The following is a 12,166-nucleotide window of genomic DNA, read 5'->3' on the forward strand; positions in this document are numbered from 1 at the left end:
CAAGACATAGCCCAGAAAGTCTACCCCTGTTCCCAGTTTTGATGTATCTAATTTCCCTGGAATTGAGTGGCCTGCTAGTTTTTCTCAGAGGGCAGTTATGAGCCAACCAAAATTGCTGGAGTCACGTGTAGGGCAGACTGAATAAAGATGACCGATTTCCTTTCCTAAAGGACATTAGTGAATGGGATGAGTTTTAATGACAATTACTAGACGTTACATAGTCACCACTGCTGACAATAGCTTTACCTTCTAAATTTGCAGCTTAGGACCGAAAGCAAAATTTGACCGGTGATGATCCCACGATAGTGCTTTTTTGACAGTAGCAGTCATGAGTCTAAGGGGAGCAATCAAATAAGTCCTGTGAGTCAGTGAGGGCTGTGATGGCAGACATAGCACTGCTGTAAAGGGAAAGGCTGAATACAGACTCAAGGCAAATTGTGACCGTGAAAGGATCCAGTTCTGCTTCCAAAGTTTCTCCTGAAAACTGGAAAGCTGAGCCACTAACAAGCTAGCGGGAGTTGTCAAAACTCCCAAGGATTTATTCAGTTGATGTGAGAGAGTGGGACTGTATAACAGGCGGACAGACTGCACTGTGGGTGTGGCAGAGGCAGAAAGTGGGAAACAAAGGAGGAACGGGGCTTGGTGACTCAGTTGTGGACTGACAGACAGATCGGAACAAGCCGATATGAAAAGCATTGTAAGTGGTTGAACAGAACATGCTCATATGTGAATAAGTAATAATTGCCTGAAAAACTTTGCAATTTGACTAGCTCCTATTAATTGAGACAAGAGAGAAAGAGAGAGAGAGAAGAGAGAAGGGGAAGGTGACTGGAACTATTGGAAAACTCTTCACACACCAGGGTAAATCTGTAAGTATAAGATCATTTTACACAAAATTTACAACAATACAAAGTTTCTTTTGCAAAAATAGAATGTAATAATTCTAACTTCAAGTCGTAAATGCATTTACAGAGTCCTTCAGGGGTCTGAAAGCATGATTTCATCAGGGGTAGAGGGGTGCCAAAGAGGGAGCATTTAAAGATATTTTATGGCTTCCTGATTATACAATAGCATTTACATTAGCAGTATGAGGTAATCCTGGAAAATCTGCTACAATTTACATCTGCAAATATCTGAAAAAATAGGTTTTTTTGATACAAGGATTGGGATAATCAATTTTTCCAGTAGTAGCACTTAAAACAGTCGAGTGCAGTCAGTAGCATTTAATTTAACGGTTACTGGGCTCTAGAAGGAATAATTTGCCTCATCCAGAGCTGATGTTGCTGGATATCTTTCATAAGTCTGGCTTTTTAAGGAACTATCTGACACATTGCCTGAGATATTCTAATCTGTGCTGGTACAGGGAGGGTATCTGGCACAAGCACAGAAATAGCTGGAGAAACTTGGCAGCTCTGGCAGTATCTGTGGAAAGAAAGCAAAGCCAAAATTCCGGGTTCAGTGACCCTCCTTCAGAATTGATTTTATCTAGGAAATGGTGATATGCAAGCTGAAGACATGGTGGGGGAATAGGGCAAAGGAGTAAATGATAGGGGGAGGTGGAACATTGCCTGCAATATTCCAATCTGCACTGGTACAGGGAGGGATTCCCAGCACGTGGCCTGGGGTATTCCGATCCATGTTGGTACAGGGAGGGATTCCCAGCACGTGGCCTGGGGTATTCCGATCCATGTTGGTACAGGGAGAGATTCCCAGCACGTGGCCTGGGGTATTCCAATCCATGTTGGTACAGGGAGGGATTCCCAGCACGTGGCCTGGGGTATTCCGATCCGTGTTGGTACAGGGAGGGATTCCCAGCACGTGGCCCGGGGTATTCCAATCCGTGTTGATACAGGGTGGGATTCCCAACATATGGCCTGGGGTATCCCGATCTACACTGGTACAGGGAGAGATTCCCAGCACATGGCCCGGGGTATTCCGATCTGTGCTGGTACAGAGAAAAATACCCGGCACATTGCACAAGGTATTCCGATCCGTGCTGGTGCAGAAAGGAGTAGCTGGCACATTGTCCAAGGTATTCCGATCCTTGCTGGTACCTTGCCTGTAATATTCCAATCCATATAGATGGTGGAGATAATGGGGATATTGCAAGATAACAAAGTGTGGAGCTGGATGAACACAGCAGGCCAAGCAGCATCTCAGGAGCACAAAAGCTGACGTTTCGGGCCTAGACCCTTCATCCCCCTCTCTGATGAAGGGTCTAGGCCCGAAACATCAGCTTTTGTGCTCCTCTGATGCTGCTTGGCCTGCTGTGTTCATCCAGCTCCACACTTTGTTATCTTGGATTCTCCAGCATCTGCAGTTCCCATTATCTATGGGGATATTGCACTTGAGTTTTCCCAGGAGATACCTGACTACTGAAGGAAGAAGTACTGTACTTCTGTGTGATTGCATTGACAGTCAAATTGCTGCTTATCTTGATTAGGTAGATGAATGAAATGTGCGCAAACAGTAGGGACTTAGTTGTTAAATGTGTTTAGAATCAATTACACATGTGAAGGGTAAGTATTTATACAGGCTGGTAGTGTCAATTGCTTTGGTCCATGTTGTAACTCCAATGTAAAAGGAATCAAGAGATGAGAGGGAAGTGGAGATAACAGGCTCTGAGGGACAAGGGACAGCACATCAGCTGCCTTTTTCACTGAAAATATGTGAAAGAACATGTCATTTTAACATGGGCAATTAGAAGAGTTCTGGCTGCCAGATGCTGTGTGATCAAGGAGATCCTATGTAAGCTGAATGACTGCATGTGCTTCTGACTTCAAAGAGGCCTTTAAAGGGGCAAGGTTTTCTTGTTACTTTCAGACCACCATTCTGCAGATACGCAAGAAACACAGAAACACTTTGTCATATCTCTAACAGCAGCGAGATGAAGCACCCTTCCCATCCCCCATCAAAGAAAAGCATTTTGCCAAATACAACCCCTTAAATTTGACAGACGTGGGAGTAAGTATGTGGGGCACTCACAGATGTTAACTCTTTGGGAGCAGGGATCTTGCAACGATGTAGCTTTTGGGGAAAAATCATTGTGAGTAAAAATGAACGGATTACATAGGAGCAGAGAAAATAGGAGCAGAGCTAAATAATGCGACTCATTGAGCTTGCTCTAGAGTTGAATATTATCATGGCTGATCATTCAAAGCAGTCCCCTGTTCCCACCTTCTCCCCATACACCTTGATCCCTTTAGCCCTGAGGACTATATCTTGCTCTGCCCCTCTCCAGTATTGTCTGCCCTTCCCAACTGAGCTGATTAGTTTTCAATGGGTTTCTTGGTGGAATATGACATCACACAGTTACAGAATCGATTAATAAGAGTTGGAGGTATATGACTGTCACTCAGTTCTCCTTCCCTACTTAAACACTCAAAGATTGAGGACAGAAATGTTCCTTTTTAAATTCACGAGTGATCTTTTGGCAAGGTGACCCAGTTCAGTCTTATGTGTTCCTCTAAATCACAGCTGTCAATCATCCTCCAAGATGTTTGTGAGGTGTTGATTTCACAAATTGCCTTTCAACACCTTACAACAGACAGTGGGAGATACAACTGAGTTAACTTATACATCACAGTGAGAGCTGTGCATTCTTCAATTGTATTCGCAGACTGCTATGTTCCACCTTGCAGTGTTGTTGTCCACCTATGCAGTTTTTTCTCAAGCCATCCAAGCATTAGGGAGTTCAGGGCCTCTCCTGTCATCTTGAAGACTGTGTGATATATTCCTTACAATTTGAAAGAATAAATGTTGAGGGCAAGTGACAGTGAATATTTAGATCTTTCACTTCGGATCACAGAATTGTGATGGTGCAGAGGAGCCATCCGACCCATTGTGCCCTACATCAGTTCTTTCACCTTGTTCCAATCTCCTGCCTCTTCCCCATATCCCTGCACACTTTTTTCTGCATCATCCCTCTTGAATGCCTCATAGTGCCTGCCTTCACCACATTCCCAGATAAATTTGAAAATATATTGTGCCATATTAGAGTATTCTCTGGGGGAAAGTCTTCTAGAAAATGAACTAACCCAGCACTTGTCAAAGGGACGAGTGAAAAAAAAGCAGTTAGCTCAGTTATTACAGCGGTGGCCCAGCAAAAAAGCCAAAGACAGAATCAGGTCAGAAAACACAGACCTCCTGGGCCATGTACCAAAGGTGGATTCAACACAGCCAGCAGAGAACCCACAGCTCATCCCCACCCTGGAGCTATCACAAGTACTGGTGCTGATGTGGTCAGAGCCTGTGGTCTATTTAAACTAGAGAGGCAGATGTTGAAAGTGGTATTGGGCACAACATGAGAGAAGATCAGCAGTGGGGTGGGGTGAGAGTATGGAGGTGTGGAGCCCATCATTTAGGCTGCCCAACACCAACAAAGCTACTGGTGAACTCATTACAGAGACCCAAATTCAGACTTCATGATCTGCTTATGTTCTTGCAGGAAGAAGTCAAACTTAGCTGCAACTTTGTTTTTATCCCCTTGTTTATGCCTTTCACCTTCAAGGGTCAAGCTGATCCCCTGCCATCCCTGGTGGAAATTCTAGTCTTTGTACCTCCCCCATTTGGATCCCTCGCTCCTCACTGGCCAAACTCTTACATAAAGCCCAACCTCTCTGAGGTAGGTTGATTCTGTTTGCGCCTGCTACCCACCCCACCTATTTCACTGTCATAGACACTCATCAACCGATCCTTCAGCCACCAGCAGCAAAGAATTAGAAGCAGGAGCAGGCCATTCTACTCCTGTAGCCTGCTGTGCCATTTAATTAGATCAAGGCTAATCCAATTGTTGTTTCATTCCCACTTTCCTATCTACACCTCTTTCCACCCACCAAAAATCATCTTCATGTAGCCTTGAATATATTCAATGATCCAGTCTCCATTACCGTCTGGGACAGAGAATTCCAAGATCGTATAACCCTTTGAGACAGGCAATTCCTGCCCATCCCCATTTTAAATGGAAGAAACCATATTTAAACCGTGTCAACAAATTCTAGAGCTCCCAATAAGAGGAAGGATACTCTCCATATCCACCCTGTTAAGCTACCACAAGATCTTGTATGTTTCACTAATTGTTCATGCTTCTAAACTCCAATGAGGACAGGAGTAGGAAATATGTGACTGTCAGTACTCAGTTCTCCTTACCTAGCTAATCTACCACATTGTTTATGATTCTAATCTATTCAATCTCTCCTGAAAAGACAAATGCCCCGATCCCCAGGAGTGTCCTAGGTGAACCTTTTTTGAAATGCGTTTAATTGAAGTGCATCTTTCCTTGAGTAAAGCAATTAAGACAGTACATAGTATACTGGTGCAATCTCACCAAGACACAGTTGAGGATGAATCAATTTTTATAGTCCATCCCCTTGGAGCATTGGCAAACTTTGTATACTGTTTTGTCTTCTTGTGGTTGGGCTGACTCCAAACTACAACACGAACAGATTTTAAACATGGTCTCACACCTAACATACATTGCCTGACCTAAAATGTCACCTCTTCTTTACACTGATAAAACCTTTAGCTCTCTCAGGATTGTGACTTGAAAGGAATTTGGGGATTTACATATACCTATTAATAAATTAAAACCTTCTAACTGATTAAAGATTTAACAGCATCTTAGGTTTGTTGAGTACATCCTCATCAATGCTGTCAGCCTTTGATCTTTTACTTATAAATTCTGTGTCTGATACTACCTCTCTCACTAATGCCTGAAGAGGGACTGACGCCCCAAAAGCTTAAACCTTTTGGACTATGACCTGGTGTCATGTGATTTATGACTATGTTAAATACCAAAAGCTGTAGTGATAACAAAGACGTAGAGCTGGATGAATACAGCAGGCCAGGCAGCATCAGAGAAGCAGGAAAGCTGACATTTTGGACCTGGACCCTCCTTCAGAAGAATGTTGCCTGGCCTGCTGTATTCATCCAGCACCACACCTTCGTTATCTCAGGCTCCAGAATCAGCAGTTCCTATTATCTAAAATCTGTGGTCAGTCTGTTTGAATCTTTCAGCCCTGCATTACCCCATGTCCAGTTCCTATGTTATGGGTGTTAACCTAAACATTTCCTCACACAATACCTATTTGAGGCAAAAGCTTATACCACCTTCATCAAAACATTATGATTCAGGCTTCACACTCTGTCCTCACAATCTCAGCTAACAATGATGCATTATTGAAGAAATGTTTTTCAGTTGAGATCTTAGGCTGAGAACTCCCAAAGCAAAGCAGCGCAGAGAGATACATATGTCAGTGCTTTCTGATAACTTCTATTGATAAACGAGGTAGTTATTTTCTTGAACCATTCTGTCAAAACTCCTCACATTTGTGGATATCCCTGTTAACTCTCAACAGAACAATCCAGCTTTTCTCATCAAATTACTTGGAGGCAAGATTGGGGCGGCTGAGAAACTACTCATGAACCTCACCCCTCCCAAGTTCTGTACTGTCCTTTGTCCAACCCCTTCCCTTTGGTCCACCCCAACCTACCACCACACCATCCAAAATCTCTGAAACTACCACCCAACCCAATCCCCTAGTACTGGCCTTCTTGAACATCCGTGAGTCTAGGCATTCCCTCATCAGTGACAGTACCTTCAGTGTGCCCAAAGCCCTGTACTTTCTAAACATAGAAAATAAGAATGGCGTAGGCCATTCTGCCCTTCAAACCTGCTGCATTATCAAATATGATTATGACCAACTCAGTACCCTGTTGCTGCTTTCTCCCAATATCTGTTGATCCCCTTTAGTGCCAAAACTCGATCTAATGTATTTTGGAAATATTCAGTGTTTTGGCTTCAATCACTTCTGAGGCAGAGAATTCCACTGGCTATCACTCACAGGGTGAAGAAATTTCTCCTTAATCTCCTTAAACCTTCCCACTTTACTACCTCAATTACCTCCTTTAATCTACTCCCTAAACGCTTTATTTTGTGGAAATGGCAAAAGTAAAAAGAACTCAAAACACCTGGGAAAGAAAATGCTAGGATTCAGTCACTTGGTTGGAGCTGAGAAACTATAGAGATCAAAGTGAAGGGCAACAGAAAGAGGGGGGAAGCTTGCTGTAGTTGGATAACAGGCAGCACTGACTGGCTGCAGCTGAGTCACAGCAGATGTGTGAGGATGGTGCAAAAACGGTCAAGTGTGGCGACCCATGGAAGCAAATCCCATTTCCTACAGGCAAAGGGGGTGGCCATGGAGATCCACATGGGCCCAAGCTATGCCTGCCTCTTTGTAGGGTACATGGAACAGTCCATCTTCCATCGATACACTGGCCCCATCCCGCACCTCTTCCTCCATTACAGCAATGACTAAATCGGTATCGTCTCATGTTCCCAGGAGGAGCTCGAGCAGTTCATCCACTTCACTAACACCTTCCACCCCAACCTTAAACTCACTTGGACCATCTCTGATACCTCTCTCTCCTTCCTGGACCTCTCTGTCTCCATCCCTGGTGACCGCCGCGAAACCGAAATCCATTTCAAGCCCACCAACTCCCGCAGCTACCTAGAATATACCTCCTCTCACCCACCTTCCTGCAAGAATGCGATCCTCTACTCCCAATTCCTCTACCTCTGCCACATCTGCTTCCAAGTTGAGCTGTTCCACTCCTGAACATCCCAGGTGTCCTCTTATTCCAAGGACTGCAACGGCCCCCTTTCATTGGTCAAAAATGCTCTCAACCGCATCTCTTACATTTCCCGCACCTCTGCCCTCACTCCCCGCCCCCCGCAACAAAAACAAAGACATAATCTCTCTTTTCCTCAGGTATCACTGCATCAACCTCCAGATTCAACACATCATCCTCCGCCACTTCCATCACCTGCAATCTAACTCCACTACCAAGGATATATTTCCCTCCACAACCTTATCTGCCTTCCGCCGGGACCACTCTCTTTGTGACTCCCTTGTCCACTCCACACTCTCTACTAACCCCACCAGCCCCGGCACCTTTCCATGCAACCGCAGGAAGTGCCACACCTGCCCTTACACCTCCCTCCTCACCCCCATCCAAGGAACCAAAAAAAACCTTCATCATCAGACAGATGTTCACCTGCACATCTGCTAATGTGATCTACTGCATCCGCTGTTCCCGTTGTGGCCTCCCCTAAAACAGGGAGACCAAGTGGAAGTTCAGAGGCCGTTTTGCAGAGCACCTACGCTCTGTTTGCAACAAACGACAACAATTTCCCATTACAAGCCACTTCAACACCACCTCCCACTCCCTGGGTGACATGTCCATCCTGGGCATCTTCCAGAGTCACAATGACACCACCCAGAGAATGGAGGAATAGCACCTCATATTCTGCCTTGGGAGCCTACAGCCCAATGTTCTCAACATGGACTTTACTAGCTTCAAAATCTCCCCACCCCCTGACCTCATCCCATGACCAACACTCCCTCTCATCCTGCCTCCTTGGCCTGACACAATCTGACCATCTTTTCTCCAACCTATCCATTCCTCCCACCTACTGACCAATCCCCACACTGCCTACCTGCACTCACCTATCACCATCCCACCTACCTTCCCCAGTCCCACCCCTCCTCTCTCTATTTTTCCCCAGCTCCCTTACACCTCCCTATTTCTGGAGAATGGTCCCATCCCAAAATATCAGTTTTCCTGCTCCTCTGATGCTGCCTGCTCTGTTCCTCCAGCTCCACACTGTGTATCTCTGAGTCCAGCATCGGCAGTTCTCGCTATCTCTGAGCGAATGCCCTGGCAGGAGCATTCAGCAGCAGCCTTTCTTCATCTGCCCCAGCATTCCCCAGAAGGAAGATCCATTAAAACTTGAGCATGACCTATGCTGGCCTGACTCCTATTGCACCCTTCACATTGGAATTCTGGTGCAGTCAGCCTGTTCATGTCTAAGCATTGCTGGTTCATCACTCGTCTCTCCCTGTTGGTTATCCCTGTGAGGCTCACTGTCACATTTCCTTCCTGAGAAATGCATTGTGCTGTTATAATGTAAAAGATGCCAAGTCATTGATGTTAAGGATGGTGATATTATTAGTTTATTGGAGGAAAGAGACAGAGAGATCCCCATATTGAAAGGGAAATAGGAAGCATTGAGTCATTAGTGAGCAGCTTGCAAGTTCTGCTGACTATAATGTTGCAGGCACTTTTCAGTTTGACCGTGTAGTTATAGAAGGACAACGGGCTGTTAGCATTTAGCAAACAGAGAGAAGAGGGGGAGACAGAAGAAAGATAATAAGACAATTCCACCTGTAGGGGAGCCAACACATATAAAATACTTTCTGATAAATCCAACAGGGATTCAGTCAGTCTCTGGTCAGAATTTAGCACTCACTCCTGCATAATGAATGAAGTTGAGGTGAATAAGTGCACTTACAGGAAAGCTGCACAGTACCTGACGGAGAGAAGGATGGAATGAAAGGTGATAAGGTGAGAGAAATGAGGAGCAAGGAGAGGCTCATGTGGAGCAGCAGAGCATAGTTGGGCTGAATGGCCATTTTATGAACTGGAAATGCTATGTAACGGCTGGCAACATTCGAGCCAACAGGAATAGAGAAGCTGAGGTGTGATAGCAATTTACTCTCAATATCGCATGCAGGTTCACCAGAGAGAATAAGTTCCATTACACACCCCCCCCCCCCCAACCCCACCATTGGCCATTATTGCAAACTGGCTTTTAAAGCACTCTGGTTTGTTGTAACAAATACAATATGTGGGCAGGCTGAATAATCCCAGCGGGAGAAAATAATCTGTCATCCAACTGGAGGTCAAGAGAGAGCAGAAATGTGTGGAGGTAGCTGGACCAGGGGAATAGTTTACTGATGGGATTGTCATCCCAAAGCAAAGGTTGTCACTACAAGTAATCAGACCCTGCAAAGTTGGATTGAACACCACACAACACTATTTTCACATATCTAAAAGCCAGTTGGGGTTAATAATCTTTTGACTCAGATGGTTCAATTACTGCAAACAAGAAATTCCAGATGGAGGCTGCATTACAGTGCAAGACTGAGTGAGTGAGTTTTTGTATGGTGTCTCTGTGTACTATCTGACTGTGTGTGTGGCTGTTTTTGTGCATGTTAACTCTCTCTGTGTCTACTTCTGCGTGCGCGCGTGCGTTGTGTGTGTGTGTGTGTGTGTGTGTGTGTGTGTGTGTGTGTGTGTGTGTGTGTGTGTGTGTGTGTGTGTGTGTGTGTGTGTGTGTTTCACGAAGGTGAATATGTTCTTTTATCAGTAGGTGCCAGGGGATCGTTACTATCCACATTAACACAATCAGAAGTCACATGACATCAGGTTATAGTCCAAAAGACTTATTTGAAGTCATAAGCTTTTGGAGTGCTGTTTCTTCATAAACCTTTTGAACTATAACCTGGTGTCATGTGTCTTCTGATTTTGTTCATCCCAGCCCTACGCTGGCACCTCCACATCATGATTCACATTAACACAGAGCTCTGATCAGCCCCTCTGACAATGCAGCACTCCCTCAGGACTGCAGTGGGAATTTCAACCTGGAATTTGTGTTCAAATCTGGAATGGGAATTAAATCCATTACCATCCAGCTGAAAGATACAAGTTCTGCCCAGTGGGGCAATTTGACACAAAGCCTGCAGTGGGCTCCTTTTCAGGGGTGATTTTATCTGCTCCTTGCGTTAGTGGAAAGTAAGTTTGGAGTGGATTCTGTCTGATTGTGCATTTGTGCTTTCTGGTTGGTTAGGTTCTCAACTGATAAAAGAACCTATTTACCTTCGTGAAATACACACACACACGCACACACACACACACACACACACACACACACACACACACACACACAGAAAGAAATAGGCACGGAGAGTTAACATGCACAAACACAGCCACACACAAACACAGTCAGATCCTCACCCTGGTAATGACTGAGGGAGATGGTACGGTAAAGAGTGATGGATGTCAGGGTAAATGAGTAATAGAGGGAAGGGGAAATTGGGTAACGAATGACAGAAGGAGGGATTTTGGGATAAAGAGTGACGGAAGAGGGGAGAATGTGGTAAAGAGTGACTGAGGGATGGGGAGTGGGACAATGAGTGATGAAGGGAGGAGAATTGGGTAATGAGTATAGGAATTGTGGGGTAACATGGTATTTTGTGGAGGAGGCCACTGCTCACCAAGAAGACAGAGTATAAGTTCTCACTCAACTGGAATTGAGATACTACACAAACAGGGAGGAGATACTAAACAGATGGGAGACAAAGGGTGGTGGCAGAGGGTTGCTTTTCAGACTGGAGACCTGTGGCCAGGCTCTGTGGATATGAATATGGGAAGCATGGTCAGTAAGCTCGCCACTGACACCAAAATTGGTAGTATAATGGACAGTGAAGAATGTCACCTCAGAGTACAATGGCACCTTGATCAGATGGGCCAGTGGGCTGAGGAGGGGCAATTGGATTTTAATTTAGATCAAAGTGAAGTGCTGTGTTTTGGTAAAGGAAAACAGGACAGGACTTATGCACTTAATGTTAAGGTCCTGGGGAGTATTGCCAAACAAAGAGACCTTGGGGTGCAGGGCCATAATTTATTGAAAATGGAGTTGCAGGTAGACAGGGTTGTTGAAGAAAGTGTTTGATATGCCTGCTTTTATTGGTCAGTGCATTGAATACAGGAGTTGAGAAGTCATGGTGTGATGTTCAAGATATTGGTTCGACCACTTTTGGAATACTATACTGCATGCAATTCTGGTCACACTGCTATAGAAAGGATGTTGTGAAACTTGAAAGGGTTCAGAAAGATTTACAAAGATGTTGCCAGGTTTGGAGGGTTTGAGCTACAGGGAAAGGCTGAATAGGCCGGGGCTATTTTTCCTGGAGCAACAGAGGCTGAGTGATCTAACAGAGGTTTATTAAATCATGAGGGGCAAGGATAGCGTGAATAGCCAAGGCCTTTTCCTCAGAGCAGGGGAGTACAAAACTAAAGGGCCTAGCTTTAAGGTGAGAAGGCAAAGATTTAGAAGGGACCTTACGGGCAGAGGAAGTGGTGGGGGCTGGTACAATTACAACATTTAAAAGGCATCTGGATGGGTATATGAATAGGAAGCGCTTAGAGGGATATGGGCCAAATGCTGGCAAATGGAGTTAGATTAATTTAAGATATCTGATTAGTATGGATGGGTTGGACCAAGGGGTCTGTTTCCATGCTGTACATCTCTATGATGCTAAAA

The 12,166-nt window shown here is 44.9% G+C and overlaps 1 protein-coding gene across 4 annotated transcripts in view; it reads left to right on the forward strand.

The window, feature by feature from the left end:
* Positions 1–367: 367 nt before the first annotated feature.
* LOC125447582 (C-type lectin domain family 10 member A-like) overlaps positions 368–12,166 on the forward strand; it is a 64,446-nt gene continuing 52,647 nt past the window's right edge. The window contains exon 1 of one of the 4 annotated variants that reach the window (XM_048522103.2): positions 368–697. The gene's annotated coding sequence lies outside the window, so the exon portion shown is untranslated. Of the gene's footprint in view, positions 870–12,166 lie in introns of all 4 variants that reach the window. The other 3 variants (XM_048522102.2, XM_048522101.1, XM_048522100.1) reach the window with 3 other exon arrangements.

The sequence above is a fragment of the Stegostoma tigrinum genome, chromosome 35 (genome assembly GCF_030684315.1).
Source record: "Stegostoma tigrinum isolate sSteTig4 chromosome 35, sSteTig4.hap1, whole genome shotgun sequence".
NCBI classification, from domain to species: domain Eukaryota; kingdom Metazoa; phylum Chordata; class Chondrichthyes; order Orectolobiformes; family Stegostomatidae; genus Stegostoma; species Stegostoma tigrinum.